At 34.1% G+C, this 23,278-nt stretch overlaps 1 protein-coding gene across 6 annotated transcripts in view; it reads left to right on the top strand.

Annotated features, from left to right (window-relative positions):
* Nucleotides 1-1,503: 1,503 nt before the first annotated feature.
* Nucleotides 1,504-23,278, top strand: part of epb41a (erythrocyte membrane protein band 4.1a) — a 104,940-nt gene continuing 83,165 nt past the window's right edge. For all 6 annotated transcript variants that reach the window (XM_073822070.1, XM_073822069.1, XM_073822068.1 and 3 more), the window contains exon 1: nt 1,504-1,624. The gene's annotated coding sequence lies outside the window, so the exon portion shown is untranslated. The remainder of the gene's footprint in view (nt 1,625-23,278) is intronic.

Raw genomic sequence — 23,278 nt, 5'->3', positions numbered from 1 at the left:
TAATATTAAAACAAGCCATGACATGAGTGCTAGCTGGAGTAACGCCACTTGCAGTGGTCTGTCACGCAACGTCAAAAGAGCGTTAAAAAGGCATTTATCATTTAAATTTTCTGATATAATAGACATAATTTTAAAGATGAGACTTATCGAAAATAACAACACAAAGCTTATCGTGATTACTGGACAGGAGGTATGTATAGTGAAGTTGTATTCACGTATATGAATTCAGCACATGATCATGGTCAAAACGAAACTGTGTTTGTTCGGTACACATACCTAAGCAATCTTTTTTTTACTGTACGAATAAGCATACAGTTACATCCCCTGTGTCTGGGCAAAGGCTGTTGTAAAGAGGGAGCAGAGCGGGAAATAACGGACATATATTTTCAAATGTTCAGTAATCCACCAATAGGAATACAGGAAGAATGAATGAATGGGCTGACATTTGGACTGCCACGAACCAGCCACACATGACTATAGCAGGTTATGTGTGTTTTTCCAAGTAAAAGCCAAATGTTAACCATAAGTTAACATATTTCAGGATGTGCCGAGCCATATATGGATCTCGTCTGTGTACTGTCATCTGGGCCATATACCTTAACACAAAAAGTCACCCAAATGAAAATTCCCTCCAATTCTAAAGCCATGGCAAAGCATATATGGTACAAGTTTGGCCCATATGTGCTCAGCCATGCCATACCTATAGGCCAAACGTGACAGCTATCAGCCACATTTGGCCCAAACGTTCTTGCTATCTGGGCAGTGTATACAAAAATAATAAAAGGTAAAATAAAGTAAAATAAGAGTAAATAATATATTGAGTAGCACTACTCTTTGCAACATTGATAATAATCAGCATATTAGAATGATTTCTGAAGGATCATTTGACACTGAAGACTGGATTAATGGTGATGAAAATTCAGCTTTGCATCACAGAAATAAATTATATTTTAAAGTCTATTAAAATAGAAAAAAATGAAAATTTAAATAGCAAAAATATTTCATTTTTTTATGTATTTTTAATCAAATAAATCAAGACTCGATGAGCATTAAATACTTGTTAAAGAAACATACACAATCTTACTGATCCCAAACTTTTCAACAGCAGTGTACATACAACAATAATAAATAAAACATAAAATCTAATAAAATAAAAGTAGCAGATGAAATTAAATAAGTCCCCTGAAATGTGTGGCTTTTATTATATTCAGGGGATAAACAGCTGCAAAAACCTTACAGCTGATAAAAAGCTGTTTGTTTTTTCAATCAGGAAACAAAGTAGCATCTGTAACAAAACAGTTACAAAACGAATCCAGTTGATCTCGTTTCTAAGTCTCCTTGGTTACGATGCTGCTACAGCCTTAGCGCCTGGGACCGAAGCTCGGTGATCTCGCGTCTGATTGGCTCATTCCAACCTCCGCTCGCCTCCCATTGGTCGCCTTCCCAAATACGCTTGGCTCATTGCATAGCTAGCCCCCCCCCCTTTTTACTAGAATCTAAACACCGTTTTAAAAAAGCTTGGATAATTTTGTACATGGCTTTGCTTGTGTGATATCTGTGGGAAAGCGGTTTCTGGACATTTTGTAGTGGATTATTTCTACCCGTTGATGATTTAAAGGGAAAGGTAAGAGGGGAATCTTGCTGCTGGATTATGTATTGTGTGATGCTCGCGAGGACGGGAATCTGTTGACATTTTTTTTTTTTACATTCGGCGCCATTTTCAGACATTTCATTCAGGCGCACCTGCTTACCCATTATGATTCTCCATATCAGAGCTTTTTGATCGACAGCTGTCAAAAAAACTACAAAAGCTTTCAAGTTATAGTCGTTTGACTAGCGCTCTGATTTATTGTATTGTGTCGGTGCTCCATTGGCGGGCTGTCTTCATCTCACATAGGGTTGATAGTTAATAACACTCAGTACAGCCAAATGTTTTTCTTTTTATTCGCTTTGATTTAAAATATTATTATTTTGTAGCGAAATGTATCATTTCTGTGCAGTTTTGTTACCATTCGGTCGTGTCGTGGAAATTGTCCCGTGAGGCAGTGAGAGAATAAAGCGCATGTTTACTTCAGGCAGGTGTATTTACTATAAACAATGCTATATTGCTATTTCAGTGTTTATTACTGAAGCTTGTTGTGTACAATACGTTTGTAGCTTGTTTTGATAGGAGTAGAAATTAAAAGACGCTCAGGTTACCTTTGTTCTCCTACTTTTCTTTTTCTGTCTCTTTCTTGCTTTCTTGCTGAATAGAAGTACTAATTTCTTTCAAGAAGGAAAGATAAAATTTTCTGACCCCAAACTTTTGAACAGTAGTGTATTATGTTAAAAAAAAAAATATATATATATATATTTAAATAAATGCTGTTCTTTTTTCAGGTTTCTTTGATTAATAAATTCTTTAAAAGAACAGCATTTGTTTAAAAGACAAATATTTTCTAACCTAATACACTACTGTTATTTTATTTTATTTTATTATTTTAACTTTTTTGGAAACGGTGCAGATAAGTTAAAATAATAATATAAAATAAAATAAATACCATCAAAACATCAAATTAAAAGGCGCTCTTTGTTCTCCTACTTTTCTTTTTTCTTTCTTTCTTTCTTTCTTTCTTACTTTCTTGCTAAATAGAAGTACTAATTTCTTTCAAGAAAGAAAGATAACATTTACTGACCCCAAACTTTGAACAGTAGTGTATTATGTTAGAAAATATTTGTCTTTTAAATAAATGCTGTTCTTTTTAACATTTTATTCATCAAAGAAACTGGAAAAAAGTATCACCGTTTATATAAAATAAAATAAATATCATTAATTTTTTTCTTTAAAAAGAACAGTATTTATTTAAAAGAAATATTTTCTAACATAATACACTACTGTTTAAAGTTTGGGGTCAGTAAATGTTATCTTTCTTTCTTGAAAGAAATTAGTACTTCTATTTAGCAAGAAAGAAAGAAAGAAAAGCCTTTTAATTTTATGTATTGATGTTATTTATTTTATTTTATTTTATTTTATTACTTTAACTTTTTTGGAAACGGTCATACTTTTTTTTTTTTTAGATTTCTTTGATGAATAAAATTTAAAAAAGTATTACAGTTTCCAAAAAAAGTTCAATTAAAATTTGTTCTCCTACGTTTCTTTCTTTCTTTCTTTCTTTCTTGCTGAATAGAAGTACTAATTTCTTTAACTTTTTTGGAAACTGATACTTTTTTCAGGTTTCTTTGATTAATAAAATTTTAAAAAGTATCACAGTTTCCAGATAAGTTAAAATAATAATAGAATATAAAATTAAATAAATAATAAACATCATGTTCTCCTACTTTTCTTTTTTTTCTTTCTTTCTTTCTGAATAGAAGTACTAATTTCTTTCAAGAAAGAAAGATAACATTTACTGACCCCAAACTTTGAACAGTAGTGTATTATGTTAGAAAATATTTGTCTTTTAAATAAATGCTGTTCTTTTTAACATTTTATTCATCAAGGGAACCAGTGTCCAAATTAGTTAACATAGTAATATAACATAAAATAAAATACATAACATCAAAACATCAAATTAAAAGGCAATCAAGTTACCTTTGTTCTCCTACTTTTCTCTTTCTTTCTTTCTTTCTTTCTTTCTTTCTTTCTTTCTTTCTTTCTTTCTTTCTTTCTTTCTTTCTTTCTTAATAGAAGTACTAATTTCTTACAAGAAGGAAAGATCAAATTGACTGACCCCAAACTTTGAACAGTAGTGTATTATGTTAGAAAATATTTGTCTTTTAATTAATCTTAAAATGCTGAAAAAAGTATCACAGTTTCCAAAAAACTTAAAATAATAATATAAAATAAAATAAATTATTTCTTTTGAATTTTTTCACTGTAAACATGCTTTGTCAGCTAACCTAAACCATTCTTCAAATGGTAACATCCATATCAACTCTTTGAACAGAATAACCCTAGTAAAAAAGTAATATATTTAAAATGCATTTATTTAGTCAATTAACATATTTTTGCATTTTGTGTTTTTTTTGTTGTTGAATAAAATACTATTTTACCCTATATATTTCATCATTGAGGATTTCTTTAAAAAAGTTTAAAAATCTTGTCTCGTTCTCGTGAACCCAATCTCGTCTCGTGAGATAAGCGTCTCGTCACACCCCTAATACTTATTTATATACTTAGTAGGACCTTTAGCACTATTTCCGTGCAAATAAAGTAGGGGTGGGCGGTACACCGGTGTCATAGTCATCACCGGTGTGAGATTGCGCCACGACATGGATTTTCTAATACCGTCAATACCGGTATATTTAAAACAATAAATTTTCTTCAAACGTTCAGTTGTGGTCTGAATACCTGTCCTTATACTGTATATATTGTTGTAAATAAAAAAGTAAAACATATTCGTATCAGCTTTGCAGGTGGTAGGTAAAAGGGGAGTGGCCATTAAACGACTGGTGAAACATCCTGAAGAAAGGTCGGGCCTGTAGCCTATACCAGGGGCGGAGTGGCAATCGGGACGACCGGGACTTTTCCCGGTCGGCCGGCCAAAGGATTTACACAGCGGATCACAAATTGAGCGGCGCGAGGCGAACGCGACCGGCCTGTTTACTTTTACTTTCGATTTTGTAAAGGGAGCAGCACATCTTATAATAGATATTTTAAAGGAAGGAAAGGAAGGAAAGGGGGTGAGTGAGGCCAAGTATGGTGACCCATACAAGGAATTTGTGCTCTGCATTTAACCCATCCAAGTGCACACACACAGTAGTGAACACACACACACCGTGAACACACACCCGGAGCAGTGGGCAGCCATTGCTGCGGCGCCCGGGGAGCAGTTGGGGGATCGGTGCCTTGCTCAAGGGACTCACCTCAGTCGTGGTATTGAGGGTGGAGAGAGTGTTGTACATTCACTCCCCCCACCTACAATCCCTGCCGGACCTGAGACTTGAACCTGCAACCTTTGGGTTACAAGTCCAAATCTCTAACCATTAGGCCACGGCTGCCCCATTCTCATATTTGTCAGTGAGTACAAGATTGCAACAAATCCTCCAGTCTATTTTTGTCATCTCTCTTTACTTTCGACCCGTGATCATTCAAATCTATAGGTCATTGTACACTGAGTCCGATTTTCGCATGCGTTTTTTTTTTTTTTTTTTCTCATATTCGCCGTCCTTATCAAAATGCTTATTATGGATGCGAAAATGCATAAAATCAAACACGATCCGAATTTTTTTTATGACGGACGAAAGTTTCAGAGGCAGTGTGTAAACTCGATTAACATAACCTGTATTTTTTTTAACGTGCAAAAATGTCGGACGAAAATTTCGTACTCATGTGTGCAAAGACAAACTCCAGCAGCTCGTGTTGGATGCAGGGTTGCCAAGTCCGCCTTTTTCCCCACAGAATTGGTCTACTTATAAACTAATTGCCATGGGTTGATTTCCCCCAGTTATTTAAAGGTTTTAAATATTGCAGAAATTAAATTTCAATAAAAAAATAATTTTTGTTTTGTTGTACACTGTTAAGTAAGATCTTTAGGTTTTTTGCAAAATAAATATGTTGAGAATGCATAATACTCTCCCATGTCTCTTTTTGATAAGGATACCTACCATTTACTTATTATAATATAAAAATATTAACTTTATTTACATACTAAAGGGACAGGACAGGCTACTCCTCCCAAAATGTACCAAAAAAAGAAATACCGTGATATTATACCGTCACCGTTCAAAAGATGAAAAATACCGTGATATTAATTTTAGGTCATATCGCCCACCCCTAAAATAAAGTGCGTTAAGTACAAAATTAGTTGTTCCAATTTGTCAGACTTTAAATATACCAGTTTAGTATTACTAAAAGTACAAATGCAAGGTATATAATATTTGTTGTTGCACCAACAAAATGTCAGATCTTGCACTGTTTGGTGGTCTACAGTAAAATTAAACATCCTTTTGCATCATCAGTCTCACACAGTCTTGAAGTCAACATATTACGTGCAGTGAGTCCTGGAGACTTTGCATTGCATTTCAAACCCAGAGGCCTTGTTACTCTAATAGCAACCTTCAGTTTATTGTTTCTGTGCTTTGGCTTCAGCCTTCACCCATTCAGAAATGTTATGCAATCAAACCCCATTTATAAATTGAAGTGATGTAAGCCTTCCCATGCATTTGTATAAAAGGCAGAAAAAATGACAGCGATGTGCAATAAAAAGCGCTATTTCCTTTTGATTGAACAGTGTTCTCTCTGATACGATTTTCTGAGCGCAAATGTTCTTTGCATGCTCTTGTTGTTGTTCTGTCATGCAACAAAAGCACTCAAGTGTGTCTGTCATTATATATATAAGTGAGTACAGTTATGGTTCCCTATGGTCTTTCCGGTATTAATATATTCTTGATAACCCAACAACTTCTGCACATGATGCACTTGTGACCCTGAACCTTAAAACCAGTCTTAAGTCGAACAATTGTCTTTATTTTACGATAAAAATCATTAGAATATTAAGTAAGGATTGTGTTCCATGAAGATATTTTGTAAATTTCCTACTGTAAATATGTCAAGACTTTTGATTAGTGGTACGCATTGCTAAGAACGTCATTTAGACAACTTTAAAGGGGATTTACTCAATATTTAGACTTTTTTCCACCCTCAGATTGCAGATTTTCAAATAGTTGTATCTCAGTCAAATATTGTCCAAACCTAACCATTCATACGTCATTGCAACCCCTTTCAGATGATCTATACATCTTAATTTCAAAAAGTGAACTGGTTTTATGATTGGTTTTGTGGTCCAAAGTCAGTTTTCACATCAGAAGGAAGTTAAACACACAGTCAGGGTTCATCAGGGTTTGTGCGTTTATGCACGCCGTTGTGCTAAAATGAGAAATTCTTAGTAGAATTATGAGTTGGAGAGTTTATGAGCCCACCACACCTGGAGAGGGTTATTGTTTGAGGTCCTGGGTGTTAAAAGTGTAGCAGTTTAATATGGTTATGCTTTGTCCATTGTATCTCCCTGCTTCTCTATGTCTGTTTTATTCCCGCTGTCTCGAGCGACCGCCCGCCCCCATCCGTTTCGTGTCCATGGAGATCAGGTGCACTGTGGAGGCCTGTGCGACCATGTGGTCATTGATTGGTTTGATTGTTCTTGAGTTCATCCTCCTGAGCCCCAGTGTGTGTGTGTGTATGAGTGTGTGTGTTTTTACGGCCCCAGCCACTTACCCTTTGGTGGTCCCAAGAGGAACCTCTCAATTTTGTTAATTTGGACATATTTGGTCTGTCCATCAGTGGTTTGCTGAAAATTGGCATCTTAATTTGGTTTATCGGACCATTCTCTGTCTGGACGCTTGTGTATTAAATCTAAAGGCTCTCAAAAGGTGAAGTGCATAATTTTGACACCATTAGTGGCACCAAATGGAATTACAAAAATAACTTGATTATTACTTTTAAGAAAATGTGAGTTGCTTAGAATGTCATGTGCTTGCTTAAGTTTACATGTGGGTTTTTGTTTTGACCTTTGATCTGACAAAAAAATAAAATAAAATATGTGACCCTGGACCACAAAACCATTCTTAAGCCACACGGGTATATATTTGTAGCAATAGTCAAAAATACATTGCATGGGTCAAAATGATCGATTTTTCTTTTATGCCAAAAATCATTAGGAAATATGTAAATATATTGAAACTTAATTTTTGATTAGTAATGTGCATTGCTAAGAACTTTGGACAACTTTAAAAACAATTTTCTCAATATTTCGATTTTTTTTTGCACCCTCAGATTCCAGATTTTCAAATAGTTATATCTCGGCCAAATATTGTCCTATCCTAACCAACAATGGAAAGCTTATTTATTCAGATGAAAATATTCTAAAAATTATGACTGGTTTTGAGGTCCAGGGTCACATATATTTCATACTTTAAAAATGTATTGTTAAAACATGTTATATTATGAATATATTTTATTTATATAAGTATATTTATAATATTCCCCAAATATATAAATGGAAAGTGCACATTGCATTTGCCTAAGATGTACTTTTAGTTTTTTTGTTTTTTAAGATTGTTCATTTTTTTGTTTTTATTTCCTTGAGATATTTTGTAATTTATTGAATTTTATTTATTTAAATAACAGCAGTTTACATATAATATTTATCATATAATTGAAATATATTTTGGCTAAATTTTTTTTTAGTTTTTTGTCTGATATAAAATACACTATACACCATTAGCTTGTCTTTCAACGTAAGCACAGTCAAAGTCTAATTAAAAAGAGTTAAAAAAGGCAAATTATTGCTTTAGCACAACTGAAACTTTTACATTGCATTTGCCATTTTATGGTTTAAACAAGTAATGTTAAATAAGCAAAAAATAAAATAAAATAAAAATAATAATGAAAGAAATAAAATAAAATAAACAGCAGTTTACATATAATATTTTTTTTTTGTCTGAGATAAAATACACTTAACTATGCACCATTAGCTTGTCTTTCAACGCAAGCACAGTCAAAGTCTAATTAAAAAGAGTTCTAAAAAGGCGAATTATCGCTTTAGCACAACTGAAACTTTTAATGTATACACTCTTAAAAATAAAGGTGCTTCACAATGCTATAGAAGAACCTTTTTTTGTCTAAATGATTCCATAAAGAACCTTTAACATCTGAAGAGCCTTTCTGCTTCACAAAAGGTTCTTTGTGGTGAAAGAAGGTTCTTCATATTATAAAAAGGTAAGAAAGAGATGGTTCTTTTAAGAACCTTTAACTGGATGGTTCTTTGTGAAACCAAAAATGGTTCTTCTATGGCATCGCTTCAAGAACCTTTTGATGCACCTTTATTTTTAAGAGTGTACGTAAACATATTCAGCCTGCTAATAGTTTATGTATAGTATGTATAAAAAGGATTTTAACATCAGTAACTTAACACTTAAGCTTTAAAATGGTCAAAACATAAACATTGGTGTCTACAGCACATGTAAAACGGGTTTACTCAGGCGAGAGTTTTCTGGGTCATTCACAGCTGGCTCCTGTCCTTGAGCCCGGGGTGAGCAGAAACCGGGCGTCTAAAGATGGAGACCAGCATGACAGTGAGAGAAAGAACAACTGACAGCGAGATCCAGATGCTTGTTCTTTCTACATTACACAGAGAGAAAGAGAGAGAGCGTTTGTCTCTAATCCCGCACAGGACCCCGATTAATTTTAAAGCCGCTTTCCAGTCTTAAGCTCACTTTCTGCATCCAGTTACAAAAGCGCACAGCACTTAGGCGTTCTACTACTCTGTTTACTCTGTCTTCCATCATTTACTGTCACCGTAGTCCTAAAGTGCCTCTGTTGCTGTGGCATCAGCGGTAGGTGTGATTGGAGTTAAACACAGAGAAAGAAACAAGTATGAGATGAAGAACCCAGAGAAGGGATTTTCTTTATTGCACGTTCATTGGTTTAAGAGCCAGAAATGTGTGCATAGAAATGCTATTACAATATAAAATAATGGTTTCTATTGTAATATACTTTCAAATTGAATTTATTCCTGTGATGCAAAGCTGAATTTTCATCAGCCATTACTTCAGTCTTAAGTATTTATTTAGAAATTGTGAATTTTTTTTAGGATTCTTTGATGAATAAAAAGCTCAAAAGAACAGCATTTATTCAAAATATAAATATTTTCTAACAATGTAAGTATTTGCTATCACTTTTTATCAATTTAACACACCCTTGGTGAATAAAAGTATTAATTTCTTTCAAAAAACAAAAAAAGAAGAAGAAGAAGAAAAATTTACTGACCCCAAACTTTTGACCGGTAGTGTATATCGTGATATAAAATTACTCAGGGTTTGTGATTTTGTTTATAGCACTCAGTCCTAAAGTGAAAGTGTGAGTTTTTTATCGCTGCAGGCGTGAATGTGTTTGTGTGTGTATAAATGTGTGTACTGACTTTGTCAGCATTTGGGTCATGTACACCTGCTCCTGTGGGCTTCCCGCTTCTTGTTTTTATGCCCAATCAGCAGCTTCTGCTCCTGCCAGCCAATCACAGAACAGCGTTCCAAAGCTGGAGCTGTTATTCCTGCAGAGATTTCCAGCACTCATCATATTCTCTCACTTTCAGTCTCATTTTCTTCTCACCTTCCTTTCTCAAAACTTAAAAAAAAAAAATCATGATTTTAATAGTGAATATACATTTTCTAATTATGCAAAAATATTTAATTATCTAGAAATACTCTTGTTGAGTGCAGTCTATTTAAAATGTTTTTTTTTTTTAATTCCTGATGGGGAAACCCTTGTTCTGCTGTTTTACTTAAATTAACATTATAAACAACCAGTAATAAATATGTCATAAACTCTATCTTAGCATGCATTTAGAAAATACATGCAGTTATTTGTAGAGAGTATAGTACAATATGTTGTGGTTATAATATGATGTGATTATAATGTACAGTTGAGGTCAGAAGTTTACATACAGCTTGCCGAACCTGCAAAATGTTAATTATTGTACCAAAATTTAAGGAATCATATAAATGCATGCTATTTTTTATTTAGTACTGACCTGAATAAGATATTTCACATAAAAGACGTTTAAAGTTCACAAGAGAAAATAATATAATAAATAATTTATAAAAATGACCCTGTTCAAAAATGTACTTACACTTGATTCTTAATACTGTGTTGTTACCTGAATGATCCACAGCTGTGCTTTTTTTGTTGATCATGAGTCCCTTGTTTGTCCTGAACAGTTCCCACAAATTCTTTGGTTTTTTAGCATTTTTGTGTATTTGAACCCTTTCCAACAATGACTGTATGATTTTGAGATCCATCTTTTCACACCGACGACAACTGAGGGACTCATATGCAACTATTCCAGAAGGTTCAAACGCTCGCTGATGCTTCAGAAGGAAAAACAATGCATAAGAGCCAGGGTTGAAAACTTTTGAACAGAATGGATGTGTGTACATTTTTCTTATTTTGCCGTAGTACCTTATTTTTTCTTACTACCCTTCAGAAGCTATAGAAGATACTTGCATATTTTCCAGAAGACAAAATAAGTTAAATTTACCCCGATCTTTAAATTAAAAAAGCATCTTCTGAAGCATCAGTGAGCATTTGAACCTTCTGTAATAGTTGCAACTGAGTCCCTCAGTTGTCCTCAGTGTGAAAAAATGGATCTCATAAAATCATACAGTCATTGTTGAAAAAGGGTTCAAATACACACAAATGCTGAAAAACCAAATAATTTGTGTGCCCTGAAGGATTTTTCTGAAGAACAGCAACAAACAAACAAACAAAAATACACACAGCTGTGGCTCATTCAGGTAAAAACACAGTGTTAAGAATCAAGTGTATAAAAACTTTTGAACAGGGTCATTTTTATAAATCAACTTTTCTCTTGTGGACTATATGTAAACATCTTTTATGTGAAATATCTTATTCAGGTCAGTACTAAATAAACAATAACATGCATTTTGTATGATCCCTCTTATTTTGGTAAAATAATTAACATTTAGCAGATTCTGCAAGGTGTATGTAAACTTTTGACCTCAACTGTAAAATCTTATTTTTAAGTTTGCAAGGCAAGGTAGTAGCCAGAAATGGTCCAAAAGAGCAAGTGTGAGTTTGGTCAGTTGGCCGGAAGCCATCAGGCCGTCCTTATTATTGAGTCCTGGCACACAGCATCAGCTCGCTGGACTGAGACGTGCGAGTCTGTTCTCTGACTGTATAATATAGTACTCTTATGAAAATGAAAACAACTTCTGCTTTTACACATCTTGTTTTCGAAAGACCGATCTGTGCTTGCACACAAATACCCTAATTAGCTTGATGTTTGTAAATAGATGTGAATATAGTCTAGAAGTCTAATGTAGCTCTGTTTTAATTAATTAGTGATGATGCACTACTGAAAAAACACATGCTGAACTTGATAATTATTAAAACAATGCTTTGTCAATCATTAGCACAGGGCTCGAAAAATTGTGACCGTTTTGGTCGCATATGCTCCCAAAATTAAATCTGCGTGACCTCAAAATGTATTTGGGAGCATATGTGCGAGTGCGAGAAATTGTTGAGGTGCGACTTGGTTTCATTTCTTTACAAAACTTTGGCTAGCCTAACTACTGCACAGACTGCTGTGAGCTGATGCAGTGACAGGTTCACCGTTCTCTCTTTTGATTGTGGACAATTAAAAGGTCTCCACAGTCTGCTTTTGAAGAAATCTGAATATTTTGTGCTACAGCGTACTTTGTCAGATACAATTCTGGCGCCTCCGTCTCATTATACTGTACAACGCGGCATACATTCACATCAAATGATAACTCAGCGGCACTCACGCAGGGGCATAATTTCCACTGGGGACACGCTTTTCAAAATCCCGTTGGTGACCTCCCATTTTCAAATGGTTTTGTTAAAGTAATCTCTTGTATTGTAGAATGCACGCTCCGCGCCGTCGAGAGTTTCGCGCGATCGTTAAAACGAAACCAAAAGTAAAACGCGCACGCGCATTCAAAAGCAACTTTAATACCCCACGTTTAGAGAGAGACTTCCCAATGCACGCAAATTAGGCTACATAAAATATCTAGGCTGTTATTAGTATGTGGGCTATAATAAGTTGTGTAGTGTCTATAGCTCTGTATCATGCTTGAAAAATTCGGTCTCTATTTGCACTTCGAATATTGAAAGAGTAGCCTACTTAGATCATGCCTGCATTTATTGTCTATACACGACGAAAGAAGTGTTGTTTATTTTTTGTTGTTTATACTGTAGATTGTTTAAAAATGCAGTGGTTGCCTCTAATTTAAATGGCTCTACCTATAGTAACCTATAGTAGAAAATAAACATCTTGTTCATGTACTCATACTCATATTTACTCATATAAATATATAAAAAAGGCTTTCAGAATTAGCCCATTTGCTTATAAAACATCTGCAATCAGAATTGGCCATGAAGAATCAAGTTTGGCACATTACTAAAAAGAAATTAGGTGCTCCTAAATTTTTTTTGGTGCTCCTAACTTTTCAAAGTTGGGAGCACCAGTGCTACCAAGTAAAAAGGTAATTTCGAGCCCTGTTAGCATGTGTTCTGCCTTCTTAGAAAAAAAGGTACAAAAGCTGTCACTACACCTTTGTACCTTATTTACCCCTAGAGGGTGCATATTGATATTCCGACTTTTTTTTTTTCAACTTTGAGATATAAATGCACAATTGCGAGTTATAAAGTCCAGAATGAGGAGACAAAAAGTTGTTCAAAAATGATATTCACAGAATCGCGAGTTTATATGTCCCATTCTGACTTTTATTTTTAATTTTTATAAATGCACAATAGCGAGTTATAAAGTCAAAATTGCAGGATATAAACTCTTTGTAGACTATCTCACAATTCTTTTTTCCCCCGCAATTGCAGGTTTGTATCTTGCAATGTTAACTTTTTTTGGCAGAATTGTTCGATACTCACAATAGCGAGTTATAAAGTCCAGTTCTGAGGAGAAAAAAATGACTGATTTGCTTACAGATTTGCAGGGTGCATATTGATATCTATGGAAGTCCGTTTCCGCCACTAAATAAAAAATAGGAAAGGTAATTGCGACTTTTTATCTCACAATTCAGACTTTTTTTCTTACAATTGCATCATATAAACTAGGGTTGGGTCAATAGACGATGCCATCGTCCATCGCCGATGGCCGATAGACATCACGATGCTGAGCCAGCATTGCGATCCTCCGCCCCGCCCCCGCCGCAGCAGCAACCCGCTGGCGAAAAACACACACTGAATCACAGATGAAATGCATGCTTTCAATTTCCGCATCTTTACTTATTTTTTTATTATTATTATGAGGAAATAATAACAAGGAAGTTGTTAGCGATCACAATATAAATTACAGTGAACTCCAAACGAATTACATGAAAGTTCGTTTACATTAATAAATGAGGCATACAAAAACAGCAGAAAAAAATTCAAAATAATTTGAATTAAATTAGATTAAATAAACTACACCAAATATGCCTTTTTCATGATTTTACCATAACGAACCGAGCTTGGAACAAAAAACAAGAGAATATATTTGATAAAATATTGATTTTTTTCCATCAAAATACAAACGTACAATACAAAGCCTATACATTATAAATACCAGTTTATCATTCAAATACATTGGGAATATGGAAACACTTGGATTTGTGCCGAATTACAGAGGTACGTGAGCCCAACGCCTGGTATTTTTAGTTTCGCTTTGTTTTGGATTCTTAACTTTATATATTTTGTTTCATTCCTGTTCTGTTCAGGATACCGTTACATTTAGATGATTCGTTTTGGAGTCAGGGTAACTAACTTATAGCTATGTTTATAGTGTTTATAATGTTAATACATAATAATATTTCGCTTGATTTGGTATTATTTCTGATATTACACTTTCTCTCTAAACATTCCGCTGCTCATTAAATGCATTTGGAGAGAGTGGGTTAAGCAGTAAGCAATCAATGAGTGCGATTTTGAACTTAAAGCTGACTGGTTGAAAATATGTTATGGACCAAACACACATATCCTCCAAATACATCTACATAAAGCCGCGCTTGCTCTGTCTCGTATGCACGCCCGCACTGTCACGATCTAATGCACTTGTTAATGCCGGATCTTTAAAAATCCAGCTCAAATTAAGCACTGGTGGAAACGGTAGGCTACAATTAATTAATTTGTTATGAATTAATTATTTAATAACAACCATCCCGCACTCCCACCCTCTCCCCGTCCCCCGCGGACGATGCCATCGTCCATCGCGATGTTTCACGTTAGACATCGTACGATGCCAAATTGGTCGACATCGCCCAACCCTAATATAAACTAGCATTTTGAGATGAATGTGTACTTTATGAAATTAAACTTCTATTTTAATGAATTATATGCTGTGATAAACATGTAATCTTAAATTGAAAATCAAACTTTTTTGAAAATAAATTGGAGATCATGATTCTCATGATTCTGAAGAAAAAAAGACAAAAAATCTAAACAAAATAACGTAATTTATTAGTGGTTCTGAAAAAAATATTCATTGCTTAAGGCTTTTAAAAAATATATTCAAACAAAATTTAAAAAAAATGAAGGAGTCAGTGTCTCAATAAAGACTTGTTTCACTATTGCAATCTGAATGAATGTTTTAATGATAAATACTTTTATAAACGTGTAGTTGTCGCCACGGAAGAGGGTAAGCGTTACAATACATACGTGTTAAGATACTTTCGTTTTCATCACTACTGTAGACAATTAAAAAAATAAAGTGTTTATACCCATACTATAAACTTTTATCCTAGTAATAATATCATTTAATAAGGCAACAATATATGATAGATAGAACAAAACAAATACTGTGTCGCAAATTTATAATGTATGGCTTCAGAAGTCTTGGAATACGTTATTGTGCTTTATAATGCTTTATACGGCTTAACGGTAACACAGAATAATACCCACAATTGGATCGGCCCTCTATGACCGATTCCCGATCCGACGAAGCATTGCAGTATCGGAGCCCATACCCGATATGAATATCGGATCAGAGCATCCCTAATATAAACTCGCAATTCCGACTTTTTTTTTTTCAACTTTGAGATATAAATGCACAGTTGCGAGTTACAAAGTCCAGTCTGAGGAGGAAAAAAAGATGTTCAAAAATGATGTTCACAGAATTGCGAGTTTATATCTCATAATTCTGTTTTTTTTTTTTTTATATAAATGCATAATTGCGAGTTATAAAGTCAGAATTGCAGGATATAAACTCTTTGTAGACTTTGTATCTCGCAATTCTTTTTTTTTTTTTGCTTTTGCAGGTTTGAATCTTGCAATGTTAAATTTTTTTTGTCAGAATTGTGCGATATAAACTCGCAGTTGCGAGTTATAAAGTCCAGTTCTGAGGAGAAAAATAATAACTGATATGTTGTGATATGCTAGTTTATATATCTTTTTTTCTTAGAACTTTGAGGTATAAATGCACAATTGTGAGTTATAAAGTCAGAATTGCGGGATATAAACTCCTTGTAGACTTTGTATCTCACAATTCTGACTTTTTTCTTGCAATTGCAGGTTGCAATGGTGCCTTTTTTTCAGAATTGTGCGATATAAACTCGCAATTGCAAGTTATAAGGTCCAGTTCTGAGGAGAAATAAAAGACTGATATGTTGACAGAATTGCGAGTTTATATTTCACAATTCTGACTTTTTTCTCACAATTGCATCATAAGAACTCGCAATTCTGACTTTTTTTTCTCACAATTGCATTATATAAACTCACAATTCTGACTTGTTTTTCAGAACTTTGAGATATAAATGCACAATTGCGAGTTATAAAGTCAGAATTGCGGGACATAAACTCACAACTGTGAGAAAAAAAGTCAAAATTGCGAGATATAAACTAACTCTTCGTAGACATTGTATCTCGCAATTCTTTTTTTTTTCCTGCAATTGCAGGTTTGTATCTTGCAATGTTGACTTTTTTTGTCAGAATTGTTCGATATAAACTTGCAATTGCGAGTTATAAAGTCCAGTTCTGAGGAGAAAAAAATTACTTTTTTTCTCAAAATTTCGAGTTTGCGTCTCACAATTCTGACTTTTTTTTCTCACAATTGCATCATATAAACTCACAATTCTGACTTGTTTTTCAGAACTTTGAGATATAATGCACAATTGTGTGTTATAAAGTCAGAATTGCGGGATATAAACTCTTCGTAGACTTTGTATCTCACAATTCTTTTTTTTCCCCCTGCAACTGCAGATTTGTATCTTGCAATGTTGACTTTTTGTTGTCAGAATTGTTCAATATAAACTTGCAATTGCGAGTTATAAAGTCCAGTTCTGAGGAGAAAAAAAAGACTGATATGTTCTCAGATTTGCGAGTTTATATCTCACAATTCAGACTTTTTTTCTCACAATTTCGAGTTTATATATCATATAAACTCAAAATTCTAACTTGTTTTTCAGAACTTTGAGATATAAATGCACAATTGTGAGTTATAAAATCAGAATTGCGGGACATAAACTCACAACTGTGAGAAAAAAAGTCAAAATTGCGAGATATAAACTCTTCGTAGACTTTGTATCTCGCAATTCTTTGTTTTTTCCCGCAATTGCAGGTTTGTATCTTGCAATGTTGACTTTTTTTTTGTCAGAATAGTTCGTTATATACTCGCAATTGCGAGTTATAAAGTCCAGTTTTGAGGAGAAAAAAAGACTGATATGTTGACAGAATTTCGAGTTTATATCTCACAATTCTGACTTTTTTTTCTCACAATTTCGAGTTTACGTCTCACAATTCGGACTTTTTTTTCTCACAATTGCATCATATAAACTCACAATTCTGACTTGTTTTTCAGAACTTTGAGATATAAATGCACAATTGCGAGTTATAAAGTCAGAATTGCGGGATATAAACTCACAACTGTGAGAAAAAAAGTCTCTTCGTAGACTTTGTATCTCACAATTCTTTTTTTTTTGCAATTGCAGGTTTGCATCTTGCAATGTTGACTTTTTTGTCAGAATTGTTCGATATAAACTTGCAATTGCGACAAAAAGACTGATATGTTCATAGATTTGCGAGTTTATATCTCACAATTCTGACTTAACTCGCATCCGTGAGTTTATATCTCACAATTTTGAGAGAAAAAACTAATTGTGAGATAAGTCGCAATTAACTTTTTTATTTTTTATTTAGTGGTGAAAACTGGCTTCCATAGATATCATATTAGTATCTAAAATGTACATATTAGTACCTAAATGGTATATTTGGCTGTTTTGAGATGATTGACACTGATTGATGTGCTTACTTGGTTGAGTGAAAGAAATGTGATAGTTATTGAATATGTATATTGAATATATATTAATATATGAATAATATATGTAAAAGATTGAAGAATATTGAGGTACATATTTTGTTTTAGCTATACAGCCTAATGCTTTTCTCTTCCAAAAAAGAGCAGGACTAGATAAGTGTTTGAAGATAAACAGTATTGATGTATCAGTGTAAGCTGATCTTTAGTTCTTGTGGGACTGATGATGATCTGAGTCAATAACAGGAGTGTGTGTTCCTCTATAAAGGGTGTTGGACAGGTCAGAGGCGAAGGGTCTCGCATATGTCCACTTTACACGCTCTCTGAGAGGCCAAAACACCCCACACACACCATCTGTCACCACTGCACCATCTGACACGTGTATGTGTTTGTGTGTGTGTGTGTGTGTGTGTGTGTGTGTAAGATCAGAAAAGAAGGCTTCAGCAGCTATACGCAGATGTGTTGTTATGGACGTGAGTGTTTCCTGCTGCCATCTGAGTGCAGTCGACTGTAATATACTGGAAGTGTTGCAGTGAGATATAATTGGATGAGTGTGTGTGTGTGTGTGTGTGTGTGTGTGTGTGTGTGTGTGTGTGTCTGCACTTGATGCATAAGAGGATGATGGAGTGTGTGTGTGTGTGTACCTGTGCTTTTAGGTGAACTGTAAAGGGATGATGTTGTGCGTGGGCAGGCCTGTGTTGATGTTGAGGATGATGTTGTGTGTGTGTGTATGTGTGGATAATTTAGAGAGCTGTAATTAGATAAAGTTGCGGGTGTCCAATGGCAATAATGGGATAAAAGTGTGTTTTGGTTCATGGGGAGCTCTGGGAGTGTATTTTGAAAGAGTTAAAAGTGATGTTATTTGCATAAGAGAGCTGTGTGATGTATTGATGGATGGCAGATGCAGCAGGGAGATGGAGAAGTGTGTGTGTGTGTGTGTGTGTGTGTGTGTGTGAGGGGGGGAGGGGAGTGTATAGAGTGGATTAGTGTCAGTGCAGTGGTGTTAGTGTAGCGGCCGGAGGATCTAAACAAAAGCAGAGCTACACTGAGAGAGTTTGTGCAGTGGAGTATTCTTAATAGTCATTACTGTCTTGTTAAATATTTATTTTATTTATTTCCAATGGCAAACTATTTATTTATTTATGCAGAAAACATTTGTATAGAACAGTGGAACTGCAGTGAAGAAACTTTTGTTATTCTGTAATTAAATGTTTATTTAAATATGCTAATTATATGTTAAAAACTTTTAAGTATTTATTTATTTGTTTGTTTATTACATTAATTTCTATCTATCTATCTATCTATCTATCTATCTATCTATCTATCTATCTATCTATCTATCTATCTATCTATCTATCTATCTATCTATCTATCTATCTATCTATCTATCTATCATTTTATATTTTTTTCCTGATAACAGCGAAAAGAACTTAATGTTCTGTCATTTTTAATTGTACAGATGAGTAATGCATCGTTTAAAACTGTAAAACGTCTACTTTTATTTGTATATACTTGCAATATCAACAAAACATTGTGCTTTTGTAAAATAAAGAAGAAAAACAGTGCACTTTCTATATCTATTTAATTTATAGAGAAAGTGTTTGTAACATGAAGCAGTGGAGTAGCATTCATTATTTTGGTATTAAATATTTATTTTACCATTTTTACCAACTACCATTACACTTCTTTATTTAACTTTTATGGGTTCATTATTGTCTTTATCAGTATTTATTTTATTACTTTTGTCAATATTGATTTTACTACCATTACTAGATTTTTTTTTTATTTGTAGAGAAAGACTTATACAGTTGAGCAATGGAGTAACATTCATTATTTTGTTAATACACATTTATTTAAATATGGCTAATATTTACTATTTTAACCAGCTTTACCATTACAAGCAGTGTACTTTTAAAAGTAACGCATTACAATATTGAGTTACTCCCGAAAAGGCAATTAATTAGGTTACTTAGTTTCTTTTTATGGTAAGTAATCCGTTACGTTACTTTTGCATCACTTTTTAATTTGGACAGGGCTTGCTTGTTTGTTTTTAATATAAAAAATTCTATTTTTTCCAAATGTAAAAGCCTTTTCACACCAAAAGCCTCAGGCTTAGAGAAAAGTAAATTCATGTCTGTACAGTAGATGGCAGAAGAAAAAATGTCAACTCTTCAGCAATAAAAAAAGAAAACAAATGTTAGATTATCTTGAGTAATTTTTGCTTATTAGTATGGATGAATTGGATCATCGAAGGTCGGCAGCAAAGACATTGGTTAATACAAATTTACATTTCTTACTTGTTTGTTTAAATATATTACAATTTTTTTTTAATTACCATTGCTTGCATTTATTCATTCATAATATTTTATTTTTTATTACATTTAATATAATTTTTTTTTCTGTCACTGGTTATTTATTTGTATGTCTGTTTTGTTTGTTTGTTTTATAATGTTCATTAATGCCATGTTTTTATTTATACATTATTATTTTGTATTATTTGTATGTTATTTGAACTTTGATAGTTTTTTTTTCCTGACAGTTTTGTCATTCTTTAGTTGTTCTTTAATTTTTCCTTTTGTGTCTAACTGATGTCCTGATAAACTCAGCGTTGGTGTTGTTTGATGATCAGGCAGGGTTCAGGGCTTGAGCATGTCTAATGCGTCTGTGTCTCAGTTCGGTGTGTTTGTTTCAGTCATTGTTGTCTCAGTAAATCCGTGCCGTCACGCCCTCGGCCCCTCCTTCCTCCACCCCGCTCCATTAATAGCCGCCGTACAAAAGCATCGTAAAACACAAATGCATGTAGACAGGCCTCATATTGGCAGTGAACAGGATATTAGCGGTGTGACAGCGCCTCTAGAAAGGCTGACGTTGATTTGAGTGAGATATTGGACAGCCTGCGGGAAAAAGACACTCGTGTTTGTTTGCTGTAATTGCAGACGAGCCGAATTATGTCACAGGAAGCTTCCAGACATCCACACACCCTTTCTGCTCACCTGTTCCTCCAGGCCAGCAAAATGAGATGGGTTGAATTATAACACTTTTCTACAGACACAGCGTTGAATACAAGACAGTTCTAGGGCGGAAAAAATGGGCTCTGCACCTGCTGCTCTCAAATCAGGAACTGATGCACATACAAAACTAGATCACTCCCATCATTATCAACCAAGTTATTCAAACTTGAAGCACCCAATGTTGTGTTTAGTTAACAGAAACCACATTACTGTTGGAGTCGTATTACAAACTCTAGCCACTTTATTTATTTTGTTCAACTGAAATAAAATTACAGGTCATTCCAGTTCAACATAAATGTGACCATGGACCACAAAACTAGTCATAAGGGTGCATTTTTTTTTAAATTGAGATTTGATTTATACATCATCTGAAAGCTGAATAACTAAGCTTTGGTTGATGTATGGGTTGTTATGATAGGATAATATTTGTCCGAGATACAGCTATTTGAAAATCGGGAATCTGAGAAAATCTTTAAAGTTGTCCAAATTAAGTTCTTAGCAATGCATATTACTAGTCAAATAGGAGTGTCTTTAAAAACCCTATTTTGTGCTGAACTACTTCCTTCCGCCACAGATTTAAATATCAGTTTGACAGTTTAACGGTTGAGCACAAGTCTTCGTTACTAATTCGAAAACATCACTTTAGAACTAGTAACGAATGAATGTTGAGTTGCTTCATTAAAAGTTTTATGGTATTACTGTATTACAAGCTCACTGTATTATGAGAGAGATGGACTGAGGAAGTGTGATTACCTGCATCTGATACAGCATTCATTCTTCAGCTCAATCTCATATTCACAATAAAACAATAGTTTGAATAGAAATAGAAAGCGATATCTTTGTTGTACTATCCTTTCATCTGTTGAGGGCGGTTTCCGATGACAGCGCTGCTCAGTGCATTTGTAGGCTGCGTCTTATACGATGTTGTTGAAAAATAAAAGTAAGGCTGCTTTTGGTGGGTTCGTGAGCACTGAATGGCCTCTGACACCCTGGAGACATTTAAATAGACGTTTTTATTATTAACAAACCGCATATTTAAAGTCTTAAAAAAACTCTTAAAACTACATTCCGTGACACAAAAACAGTATTGTTTATAAAATTATAGTGGATTTGGGCCATGACACAAGTCATGATGCAAATGGTGTGATACAAACTAGGGATGCACCAAAATGAAAATTCTTGTCTGAAGCCGAACAAAATTAAACACTGGGCCGAAGGCCGATGACTGAATGTGCTTTTTCGTGTTTTCCCCCCATGTATTTTGCCCATTTTTTCACTATTGCATAAATCAAATAGCCAAAATGTGCTTTTTACATTTTTTTACAGTCTTGCTTTTCAAAAAAAGAAAAATCAATTACAAAACTATTTAAAAATATCTACTTAACACTGAACATTCTTAACATTCTAGTGGACATTAAAGCCTACCAACAAAGCACAATTTAACTTAAAATTAATAAGTTAGTAAAATAATATTCTTTGGCCATTTTTAAGACCCCCTTCTTGAATCAGGCATGTGTTTTATGTACAAATAAATGCAGCCTTGCTGAGCAAAGGAGAATGTTATAATAAATGTATTAATAGAGCTGTTGTAATGATTGTTATCATTATTTTGGTCTTTTTTATTTTATTTTAAAGAACAGTACAATTACAATACTAACATTTATAAATGTTGACTTATTTTGGCGAAAACCCGCAAGAAGACCTCAGTACTACTTTTTGCTGACAGCAGCAGATTTATGAATGATTCTCAATACGCTGTTTCAGCGCAGCTCGGTGCTTGTAATGATTTTTGCGTCTTTCTCGAACAGTTTTAAAAGCTTTCAAACTGCTGACATGTTTGCTGCATTAGTGCACGCCTCTATTTGATCGTGTCACGTCATTGTTCGGTATAATTTATTTAGTCTTTTCGCTTATTCGGCTGAACGCAGAAAGAGCTTTTTTTTTGCTATTTTTAGGCAAATAATTTCGGCTGCTGAACATTCGGTGCATCCCTAACGCAAACAGTTGGAGTTGCGATATCACTAGAATATCTCACTGCTCTCAGCCAATCAGATTCAAGGACCAGAAAGAACTGTTGTACTAATTCACAAAAAAATAAGCTAGTAATATGCATGCTGGTTACATTGGTACTTAAAATAAAGTGTTACCTGTTTTTCTTTCTTCATAAAAATATTGTTTAGCTAGGGAAGTTTCTGAAATTTGCTTGATTTGACATGGAATGGCCCTGTTTTACTTCAAATAACATTTTCAAAAGTCATAAACCATCATGGCACCATCATGCACTGTGTGTTTGTAGGCAGGTTGCAGTATGTGTCATCATTTGACTCTCAGGTCAGAGGAAACGTGGGCCGGTTCTTCTGAGAGTTTCACAAATCCTCTAGTAGAGCACTGTGTGTGTGTGTGTGTTTGTGTTTGTGTTTGTGTTTGCTGTAGGGTCAGTGTCTACTGTTGTAGAGATGTAAGCAGGTAGATCAAATTCTTAAAAGTGAGAATCTTTGGCAAAGTAAAAAGGCA

This window comes from Garra rufa, chromosome 17 (assembly GCF_049309525.1).
Source record: "Garra rufa chromosome 17, GarRuf1.0, whole genome shotgun sequence".
Taxonomy (NCBI): Eukaryota; Metazoa; Chordata; class Actinopteri; order Cypriniformes; family Cyprinidae; genus Garra; species Garra rufa.
The sequence above is the reverse complement of the archived record's forward strand: the minus strand, read 5'-3'. Positions and strand labels throughout refer to the sequence as shown.